Raw genomic sequence first — 12352 nt, 5'->3', positions numbered from 1 at the left:
ATTAAAGATCTAAAAAGAAATATAACATTTATCAGTTTCATATCTGGATTCTGTGCGTATTTGTCTCTGAAAACAAATTACATTATTACTACTACTGCTGCTGCTGCTGCTACACATTTATTGAAGTGGGTTTAACTGTAGAATTGAAACTTTGTTAATAATGCACATATGTTGTCAAAAACTTGTATTTTCATTTAGTGTACGTGTATATCTTAATATTTACATAAAATACAGAAAATAATAATTCTAACAATAATGAAACTTGAAAATCCTCTCATACCACACATGAGGCTGTTGTCAGATTTGCATTGCGTTAATTCATGATCAAATGAAAGTGAGAAATGTATTAATATTAGAAATGAATAGCACACTTTAGAAAGGAACTAAGTCAAAATTTGCTAGTTTTCAGGAGAGCAAAGAAACTTATTTTCATGAATAGGCTAAATACGAGTGTACCAGTCCCGTACTATAGGCCTAAATATCAACTTGATGTTAGAGATACAGAGAAAGGTTCTAAGTTCCTTTCTTTGCAAATCAATATTTGGACCATGCTAGAACAAACTTTATAAAGTAATTACATAATAAAAATATAATCATTTGGTCCAGGCAGCATCCGTTTTTTTGCAAGAATAAATCCTTCAACATGTTTCTGAATTGAACTTGTATCTAAATAATAAAATACGATAATTTTAGTCAGTGGAGCATATTCCTTTAACATGTGTCTAAATCAAACTTGGATACTATCCTTAATAAATCACTCCAAACCAATTTCAATAGCGTGGATTGTGTAACCTATTAAGATAATTTTTTGTGTTGAACCAATTATGCATTATAATATAATAATAATAATAATAATAATAATAATAATAATAATACTAAAGTAGACCTGGGTAGCGCAGTCAGTATAGCGCTGGCATTCTGTGTTCGAGGTTGTGGATTCGATCCCGGTCCAAGTCGATGGCATTTAAGTGTGCTTAAATGCGACACGCTCATGTCAGTAGATTTACTGGCATGTAAAAGAACTGCTGCGGGACAAAATTCTGGCACACCAGCGACGCTGATATAACCTCGGCATTTGCGAGCGTCGTTAAATAAACCATAATTTAATAATAATAATAATAATAGTAATAAAAAGCAAAATAAAAATGGACTAAGTCTTCAGAATTCCAAGTTTGTAGAACTGCAATGGAAAAAGTTTGAGAAACACTAGCATAATGTATTACATTAGGTTTATAGTTTTTTTTTTTTAATCCAATGCCACCAGGTTGTCTTTTCGACATTTCTGGTCTTCTCTCCTGGCCGTGGCTTAGTTGTAACCCACTTCTGAGGTTGGGGCGCCTGGAAGGCGGAGTTACATTACCCCGATGATGTGATAGGATGATTATGATAGTGTAGTGCCAGGAGAGGTCTTAAATCTAAACTTAACCTAAATTCCAGACCATGGACGAACACAGGAATAATCCCCGGTTTATAGTTATTATTAAGGCACTCCGGTCCACTATATAACGTCATTGCTACGGACAGCTGAAAATGTGAAATTTTTAATTTTTTTTTTTATTTTATGGATTCATATTCTTTAAACTCCTCTTTTGAATGATACATGCTGTATGTGTGTTTTCCCATTCTAAATAGTTTTAATAATCATTTAAACAAAACGTTACATGGATGTGCCTGTCTGGGTTTTGACATTTCACAGATTTGAACTGTTACATATTTGAATAGCCTGCTTATGCAGGGATTTCTTTAGAATATTTATAGTAATAACGAGGAATGCGCACAAATGTGCAGATTGTATAGTTATTGTGCGGTTATTCTTTGCTGTAGTCTTTCAGAGACCTTGTACTGTTAGGACATACAGTGAAATGGTAGCGGCTACAATGTTTCTCGCACAGATTGCACACACATTGTTCTGTTGGCTCTTGGAATCTTGCTTTGTGCATAGCTTGTGGTGGAATCTGTGGACTGTTAGTCTTATCAGGGCACTGCATAGCTCACAGTTTGGTCCTGTCCAATTTCTATCTATCATGGCATCCTTGCGAAGAACTCCTGCGAGATCTCTTCTCTTTTCTTTCTTCGTTCGAGTAAGAGCTCTTCCGCTCGTTCTGAAGATGGCAGGAGCAGTTGTGTTCGAACATCCTCGATGAAGAAGGTTTCCCAGGCAAGGTCGTAAGCTAGTTGTGATGGTGTATATATTGATATTTCCAGAGCTGTCTTTAGAAATCTGGCTTTAACTGCTTCCAAGTTTTCCAGAGCTTTTTTGGATGAATATGGCTAAATTAGATTTATGCCATATTGAGAATCGGGGATATTTTTGCTCTGAAAAGAGTCATTGCAGTATCCAGCGACAGTTTCTGTAGCTGTCTTGCCTCATAAAAAAGCATTCGTTACTGTTGTTGCCCTTTCCATTGCATGTATGTTGAAGCATGTTCCACTTGTCTGGAAAGTTACCCCAAGGTATTTGAAGGTGTTCACAAACTGCAATTTTTTCCCATTGAGTATAATAGATTCACTTCCTGCTATTTGCCCCCCTTTTCTGAACACCATCTGCACGGTCTTTGTTTCGTTGACTTCCAGGCTGTTGATGTGTGCCCATTCACTCAGGGTTTCCAGTGCTGCTTGTAGTTCGTTTTTATCTCTTGATGCTAGTATCATGTTGTCGGTGTAGGTACATGTACAGTGAGGCTGGCGTGTCTTGCAGTGCTTTGGCGATATCAGATGTGAGTATGTTGAAGAGGAGAGGGCTGAGGGGGTCCTCTTGTAGAACACCGTTCATCTGAGTTATTTCTCTTGATGTTGTTATAGAATCACTTATATGAACTTTGTTTTCTGTCAGAATATTTCTGATTAGGATCATACTGGGTTCGTCATTTCCTGTGAATTTTTCGAGTTTCCTTACAAGGATTTTCCTGTCGACAAAATCGAATGCCTTCTTGTAAGCTACGAACACAGTGTATAGTTTTCGTTTCGTTTTGGTCTCCTTATGGCACTTGTTATGTCGTCTGTAATGTTCCCGATTGCGTGTAAAGTCGACCTGCCTTTGTGGAAGCCGAGTTGCTGGTCTGGAATTTGATGGTCGATTTGTTCGGTCAGTCTTTCCGTTAGGATCTTTATGAAGACCTTGAAGATGGTGTTCTCTAGGGCGATGCCTCGATATGAGTCGACACTATCGGTGGGTCCTTTTCCCTTGTACAACAACTTCATCTGCGAGATCTTCCACTGGCCGGGGATGTCTCCCATTTCTAGGTTGAAGATTTTTTTACCATAGTTCGTTATTAACATGCTGGTGTCCTGTATGTGCTCATTGAATAATTTGTCAAGGCTGGCAGCCTTGCATTTCTTTAAGGCTGTTACCATTTTTGTTACTTCCTCTTCTGAGATTCTATTATACTCTTTGCTCGACTTGTTTAAGGCTCTTGTTAAGGGTGGAATTCGTCCAGTTTTGTTGAGGATGCTTTCAAAGTGGTCTTCCCATTTCTCCATTGGTATCGTATTCAGTATCTTTTCTTTTGTTTCAATGGGGTCCACCTTTGCCTCCTCGGCTTCTTTTCTTCCTTCTCTTTCTAAGTATTCATTTTTTCTCGGCTTGATCATATTCTTGTATTCCTTTCGAAACTTGGAATATTCTTTCAGTGTTCAGATGTTTGACTTGTCTTCATGGCGTGGAGAAGTTCTAGTACTCTCTTGCGCTTCTGGTAGCAGTCAATGGTCGAACCACATCTTCCCCTTTTTGATGTGTGCTGGCACAATTACTTCTTTGTTGACATTTATTAATATTTCTACTGCCTCGTTTATGTTACCATCTTGTATTAGAGTTTCGGCTGTTTCCATCCTTTCGGTAGTAAGCTTTAGTGGGTCTATATTTCTCGAGTTGGTGATCTTTTGCTCGTCTTTCCTGTTGTATCCCCTGTCTTCATTGAAGGGGAATTCCGTGGTAATGGGTAGGTGTTTTCTGAATGGGGTTGTTCCAGATTTCCACTTCCCTGTCTGCTTTCCATGACTGATGTTTCCTTGGTAGAAAACGCGGTCGATTATGCTACATCCACTTGGTGCAAAGTAGATTTTCGTTTTTGCCTCTTTTATAAGTATCAAACCTTCTTCTTCTAGGCATTTCAAGACTTCTTTTGTTTTGAATTTCAGTTGGTCAGGTCTGCAGTTTAAATCGCCCACTATCAGCGCAGGCTTGTCATGGCACATTTTCTGATATTGCGGTTAGTAATTTTGCTGTGATGTCTGCTGGGTCTTCTTGGGGCCTGCAGTACATTCCTGCTATGTATAAACTCGTTGTCTCTAGGAAGATCAGGTTTTTTTGTGTATGTAACTTAACTTATGTGTGTGTTTACTATTCTACCAATGATTAGTTTATAATAACATGATACACCACCTGAGGATCTTCCTGTTTCTTGTGTAGCCAAGGCATGTATACTATAGTAACCTGGTATTTCGGCAGGTTCTGTGGTGAAGGTTTCTGTGAGTATGTTTACGTCAGAGTGCTGCATTGGAGTTAAATCGCTCACTTGCACTCAGTCGAATGTCGCACCCTCGGGTGAGATAAGATCGGTCGTGATACGCTCGTAATAAATAGAAGCACAGTACAAGGTCATCTCACCGACATGTCTTATCTTGTATGGAAGGCGACAGATAAGATATGCATATGTTTTGCTCACACGGTAAAAAGGCTTTATTTTCTGCTTTTATGACAAACGTTTAATGGAATGGTCTAATGGAACATATCAAAACAGTAACACAAAGTTATAAATAAAATAGTATGAAAAACTTTGATATACAGTTATTATTGCTAATTAAGAATTATTCACTACATGATTTACCACATATATAATATGATAGGTCCATACATAGTGTTCCGCCTATATACAGCGACAATGTAGAAACGTTTTACAAAATATTATTGATATAGCAGTAGATTAATAACAATATTAGTACAGAGATAACGTCACAGAAAATATAATAAAACGAATAATCATGCTGCACAACTGTTACTGACTCAAAGATTGATACACTAATTATTAGAGATTATTATTATTACTAGAAAGCTTGATACGGTTCTTGCATTATCGTGATTCTGTTCTCCGTTTATAATAATTACATTTACATCCAATAACATCTATCAGATGTGACAAAAGTAAAATCACTCCTGTGTAGAAAAAAAAACTTTTATCTACAACATTTATATTACATTTTAAAGCAAGTTTTGTAGTTGTACTATGGAGAGGTTAGTTAAACACTGCAAAGTTTTGGAACGATAACATCACAGTCTAGTATATACAGTCGTGAAGCTCAATATGTAGCAAATATGCAAACATTAGATAGTTGCTTACCACTAGGATGGCTAATATTGCCTCATTATAGGCAATGCAAAATAGTACCGTCACAGTCTATTGTTTCTAGCACCCTCAAAACTCAAGCTTCGTGACTGTATATAGTAGACTGTGATAACATCATAACATCTATGATGTTACTACACAGTTCATCACTGTAACAAGAACGAATGTCTAATGCTCGGCTTATACCGTTCGGGGATTTATCGCTCGCGACAATTTTACCCATCATGCATGTGCACTACCTATCAGATTATGCTATGAACTACTTGGCGTTCGAGCAAAAACATCCGATGCAGACCTCTGGTTTATGTCGTGTGTCTCCAGCAGGTTATCCAATGCTAAGTTCAGTACCTTCCTATGCTTTTTAACCCTTCCACATTTCATAAGAGCATAGTCCAGAAGTCCTTTCCTGTTGTTTCTGTGAGGGTCTGTCCGATCGTTTTGTTTGTTTGTTTGTTTCTTTCTTCTTCTTCTTCTTCTTCTTCTTCTTCTTCCGGTTTCATGACTGCTGATGCCGTCTTCCAGAAATCAAACGCCATCCTCCCTATCCATCCACTGCTCTGGAAATCGCACTGCTCTATCGAAATCGAAATGGTTTCACCATGCAGAAGGATCGAATATAGTGTGTCTCTCTTCGAGGGTTATGCCCACTTTGAATGCTTTACTGGTGCCTCTTGTCTCAAATACAAAATTACTATGGTTTTGGCTATAAGGCAGAACACCCATAGTGTTGAGGCAATGAAAACTGCAGTGTGGTGTATTTCATTTTCACATGTCTTCGAGTGACAAAAGTCCAAATCATGAACTATGCCCTAAAGGTGGTGACCCTTGGTTTAAATACCAAAAAGCCAAAGAATCTGGCCAACCTTTCAGTCACAAAAACAGTTTACCTTGTGCAATAGTAGAAGAAATCAAGTCAATATCCTGTGAAGTGCTGCCCCACCGAAAGGTATATTGCTTAAAGACAAATATGTGCATATATATACAAGTCAATATTCAAAGATCTTACAAATACTGAGCTTTTGAAAAAATGCCTCCACGATCAGATACAGAATCCAAATGAGTGCGTCAACACTATCATATGGGCACAACTATCAAAGAGACAGTGTTTGTTTCAATCAGTGCACTTCACTTTCGAGTGTATGATACTGTGATTACATTCAATGATGGCAACATGTGTAGATGTAAAGTATTACAGAGCTTGTTGAAAATCATCGGACTCTGTACAGTGAAAGCCATGTACAAGATGGACAAAGAAAGACTTGGAGCTGGTGATTAGTATGCAAGGGACATTGAAATGAAGACTAGACAGCACAGAAGATCTGCATAAAGAAAACTAGTGGATGATCTGGAACAGGAAGCTGACAATCCATCATATGGACCAGGAATGTATTGAGAAACTTCAGCGACCATTTCTCATAAGTTGTTTTTTTTTCTATAAATAGTACTTTTTTTCAGGTTGTACTGGTAAAAATTAGTTCAGATTTTGAGGGCTTATTAATCATGAACACGTCAGTAATTTAACACGAGCTTTTTGTGATTTTCAATTTTTTATATGAATTATAGCTAAAAAATATGATGAAAAATGTTGTTGACAAGATGCCTGAAGAGAAAAAATAATTAATCATTATACTACAGGGTGATTCGTTTGGGTGTGGTTAAAATAAAACAACCGTAAAACATTTACTACTGAACTTTATTTGTTGAAACTTTGTGCACACAACACTGAAAGATGGGAGATTCCTCAGAGCTCAACATGACTCCCATTGCGCACCCTGCACAACTCATAACGGTGATGTAATTCAGCCCATGTCCATTGTAACATAAGAGGTGTGATTTGTTGAAAAGCTTGAGTAATTTTTACTCTCAGATCATCAATGTTCCTGGGTTTCTGTGAATAGACAATGTCTTTAACAAAACCCCACACGAAGAAGTCAAGAGGGGTTAGATCTGGGGAGTTTGGATGCCAAGCCAAGAGATAGCTGGTTCTCTTATTGGGTTTCGCCTGCGATCTCTTGCATGTTTTTTTTAACACAGAATCTCTTTTTACAAATGTCCAATACAACAACATTATGGAATCATATTTAGGTACATTATGCACACCATACTCACGTCGAAATTCCCTTTGACCTCTTTTAACACACTCAAATTTAGCATACCAAAGAACACATTGTGCCCCCTGTTGATTCTTAGTAGCCATTTTAATCATCTACGATTTTCATTTGTCCTTTCAGATTATGCATTGTTGATTGTCATATATGGAAACTCCCATCTTTTAATCATAATATAACCAGCAAGAAATTTTTCCTACCGTCATAATAGCTTTATAATGATAAATTAATATTATTCATATCCAAATGGATCAGACTGTATATGACATAATTTGAAAAGCCCATGTTAAATTGCTCACAAGTGTCCCAAGAACAAGCCCACAAAATTTTATAGTTCTACTCCAAGCAAATCCTGAGAAAACATACACTTCAAATCAGTAATTTAACATTGGTAGGTAAATAGGGCATGCCAGAGTGCCTTAAATCTAATTCAAATTCAAGTAACTGTTACGAAAATCTTAATATATCTGTAATTTAACAGGAATGTATTGTACGAATGAAAAATTGCTTTGATATGTTTGTAATTTTTCAGTCACTTTACAAACTCACAATATCAGAGGTCTTACAGGTAGCCACGAACTGATGACAGGTTCCTCGAATAACGGCCAAATTGACTTGAACTCATCTTTCTTTTTTGCTGCTGCTATTATCGAAGCGGTCTCAGTGTTGACAGAAATTGAAATATATTGAATCCCATAATTGCTGATCACTTGTTTGGGTCCCGTAGCTCATCATCAATTAATTTTGCCTTAATATCATCTCCATTTCACCATTTCATTTGACGCTGAGTGATCTCATTAAATAACAGACATACAGGTTGCTAGAAAGGAAAAAAAATGCATACACTTTATCTTTCCACGTTCGAATGTGAAAAGCTGCAATGTGTGCACTGCATTGTCGACATTGCCTCCAAGAGCATGGAGAGAAAAGATACATGCACATATAATGTATCAACTGGAGTGTAATCAAACTCACATTCCCAGCACACGAGTCCCTTTCCCTACTCCATCTACACCGTTTATCACTAAGGAGCAGATTCCTATGTAGCCTAATTAAATATATATTTTTTTTGCGTGTGATAAAACACAATTAACAAAGTTAAAAATCCCGAATGTGAAGTTTCAAGTTTAAAACCCGAATTTTATTTCACATAAAAACACATATTTTCACAAAAAAATTATGTAAATACATATTTTCAGGAAATCTATTATAAACACATTAATCTTGGAGTTTGTTTTACTTAAATAATTTTTTTACAAGAACTTTCAAATATTTTAAAACTAAATCAATTATATCACTCAAAAGTACGTTATCTTTTAAGAATTCTTGGTTCTTCTTAAGAATTCTTGCTTCTTGTTTCTATGCTCTGTGTGGCATATCTTGATTCATTTTTGTAATAGTATCGCCTCAAGTTTTAGAACTGCTAGGCAGCATATCAATATTATTATTATTATTATTAGAGAATAAATTAACATGGACAAGAAGGAGAGATCTTGCAACATATAATTAGGAATGTGTTCGCTTAGGCTTCCTCGGCTGGTGAATATGGTGTGTGGATAAGCTTCAGGACTTCTACCGCGTTGTCTTGGTGTTATTGGCTGACGTTTCGACCTCTGTGTTGTGCCATCTTCAGAGCAGTTGTTGGATAAGGAAATAGTCTGCCAGCTCTTATATATATAGTAGTCTCGATGGGGGGGAGTACTTGCTGTGATAGGTCGTAGGTTCTCCTTCTGGCATCTGCTTGGTCCTACGTGGTCCAGTCCGGTTGGAGTCTGTGTGAAGGGGAGTATTCATATTAAATACTGGCCCTCATAAGGTCCGAAAGAGTGACTTTATACCGTGCCCGATATCCGGATGAAGGGGGGGGGGGGGCGCCGCGTACATGTGCAGACCTGGCTTCTCGTTCCTAAGTATGATCTTGGAATAGACTTCCCCATGAGTTGCTGAGTTGTAACCCCTCGTCCTTGTTGATGTTGTTGGGATGTTGTTTGATGTGGAAGGCTTCTGTAACCAGTCTTCTGTATAAGTTGTCTTCTTTATCTATTATCTTGATATTGTCGAATTCGATGGCGTGGCCTGAATCTGCTGAGTATAAGGCTATTGCTGATTTTTCGTATGGTCGTATTTGCAGAGTCGGATGTGTTCCTTCCTTCTATCTTCCACCGTACATCCAGTTTGGCCTATGTATCTTAGACCGCAGGAGCAAGGGATCATGTATATTCCGGCTGATTGGAGGTATGGAAGTTTATCTTTGAATTTGACTAATGAGTGGGAAATCTTGTGTGGGGCATTGTATACCGTCTTGATATTGAATTTCCTCAGTAATTTCCCAATTCTGTCTGTGGTTCCTTCTATGTATGGGAGAAAGGCCTTCTGTTTCATGTTCATAAGTTCAGGAGCTTGTTCATGTGCTTCCGGTTTGAGTTCTTGTATGTGGACTGCCTTATAATGTTGTTGTCATATCCGTTGTTTTTGAAGGTTTTGTGTAGGAATTGAAGTTCTGCTCGTAGGTTGTCAGAGTCACAAATTCTATGAGTGCACTCGGTGAGAGTTTTGATGACCTTCCTCTTGACTCCTGGGTGGTGGTGTGATGAGGCGTGTAAGTATCTATTGGTGTGAGTAGACTTCCTGAAAACCGAGTGGCCGAGAGAGCCATCACTTCTTTTCTTAACCAGTACGTCCAGGAACGGGAGTTGATCTTCGTGTTCTAATTCCATGGTGAATAGTATGCTGGGATGCTGTGCGTTGAGGTTGGTCAGGAACGTGTGCAAGGTGGCCATATCACAAATGTGTTGTCAACGTATCTGTACCAATGTGAGGGTGATGGTTGTATGTTGGCTAAAGCTTCAATTTCGAAGGCTTCCATGAAAATGTTGGCTGCTATAGGTGATAATGGGGAGCCCATCGCCAGACCTTCATTCTATGCATAGAAATTGTTTTGGAACTGGAAAGAGGTTGATTGTAGACAGAACTCCGCTCTTGTTGCCCATTCTGTCGGCAGATCTTGAGCTATGAGTTTCTGGTGTATGATGTAGGTGGCGTCGTTGACAGGAACATTGGTGAACAGTGAAGTTATGTCAAAACTGACTGGTAGATCTCCGTCCTGTAGCTTAATTTTGTCTATAATCTCGATGAAATGGCCTGAATCTTGATGTTGGATTTGATCTCTTCAGTGAGGGGTTGGAGCTTCGTAGCCAGAAAACGAGCTAGGGCCTGAGTAGGTGAATTGATGGCACTCACTATCGGTCGGAGGGGGGCGCCATCTTTGTGGATTTTTGGAAGACCATATATTCTCGGTGTGGCGTACCCTACTCGTAATTTCTTTTTTGTGTTATCATTAATGGAAGTGGTTGTTTGATGAGTTTTGTAGTCTCTTGGATTGGTCGCCAATTTCTTGTAGGAGTTGCTATTGAGGAGATTGGTTATTTTGTTATTATATTCTGGAGCATCCATGAGGACCGTGTAGTTGCCCTTGTCTGCTGGTAGGATCATAATATCATTGTCTTTCTTCAGGCTGCGTAGGGTGGAGCGTTGGTCCTTGTCCAAGTTGGACGGAGGCAGTTTGGTTGTCTTGAGGATTCTGCTTGTTTCATATCTGATATTATCCACTTTTTCCCTAGGTAGATGTTGAATCGCTGTTTCCACTCTGGCTACAATGTCAGGTATAGGTTTCTTCTGTGGTATGATAGCGAAGTTCTGCATTGCAGTAGCAGGAAACTAAGGGATTAAGATTATTTACTTCTAGAAATATAAGGCTTTTGCTTTGAGAAACGTGGTTAAATTATGCATTTTCATAATATCTTGAATGGGCAATTCTCCTTAATTCTTGAAATTAGTTTGTAGAGATTTTTTGATAACTTGCATGTTTGAATATGTGGAAATATGTTGCTTTTAACAACGACAAAATAGTATGTTCTTCTATATAGAGTTTTGTGTCTTTTGGGGTTTAGGCAACACCAGTTATTACAAACCACTTACAGAAGTATCAACTACAGATCTACGAGTATGTACAGATACGGAAAAAAATTTGGAGCTTCCTTATTGTATGTTTCGCTTACAACACATTGCGCATGTCCAGTAAACAAGAGCCCCTGTATATATGCTACTTGTAGACAGTCCTGCGAAATTGTTGCCTACATACAGGTAGATTCCCATCAAGACTCGCTCCATGAAAGAATTTCGATAAGAGTAAGTATTCGGTGCATATGAGAATGCATAACATTTCTTTTTTTATTACGATTTTGTTGATATGAGCTGTTTGCTCTTTGTAGTGCATTTTCGTGTAACTTTAATGGATCAGTCCTGGAAATGAAAACTGCTGTAACTTTAACTACGCTTTTTCTTGTGTCTACAACAAATACAAAAAGGCGAGAGTAAGATTTTTCCAACATTCTGTTAAATAGCGTAAGATACACAAATTTACAATATTAATAATAATGAATGCTAACACTGGGCAATTCTGCAAACCATAGTCTGTGGAAAGTGTTGTTTGAGCAGTAGTTGTGTGCTGTGCTGACCATCATGCAGACTTGCAATATGTAGACCTACCTGTCTATAGTATCAGTCCAAAGATAAGTGCATAGCGCATAAAATCTTCACACGCAATTTTTCGTTCAAGTCAAATGTGAACTCTGGTAGACATATTTTCACTCAGAGACACCAAGACTCAAGGGGCTTTAGTAGCACAATGAAAATTATCTCATGCATACCTGTGTGCCCTCCACTCCACAAAAATATAAAGATTGAAGTTAAAACTTTTTTTTTTTTTTTTTTCAGAATTCTATCAATCATATAATTATTACTTTTATAAATTTTATTCAGTTCACGATTTTTCATTTGTATTTGTTTTACAACTTCTCTTATCACTGCATAAATTAATAATATTGAAGTGTTAGTTTGTTT

This window comes from Periplaneta americana, chromosome 3 (genome assembly GCF_040183065.1).
Source record: "Periplaneta americana isolate PAMFEO1 chromosome 3, P.americana_PAMFEO1_priV1, whole genome shotgun sequence".
Taxonomy (NCBI): Eukaryota; Metazoa; Arthropoda; class Insecta; order Blattodea; family Blattidae; genus Periplaneta; species Periplaneta americana.
This window is presented reverse-complemented; position numbering follows the sequence as displayed.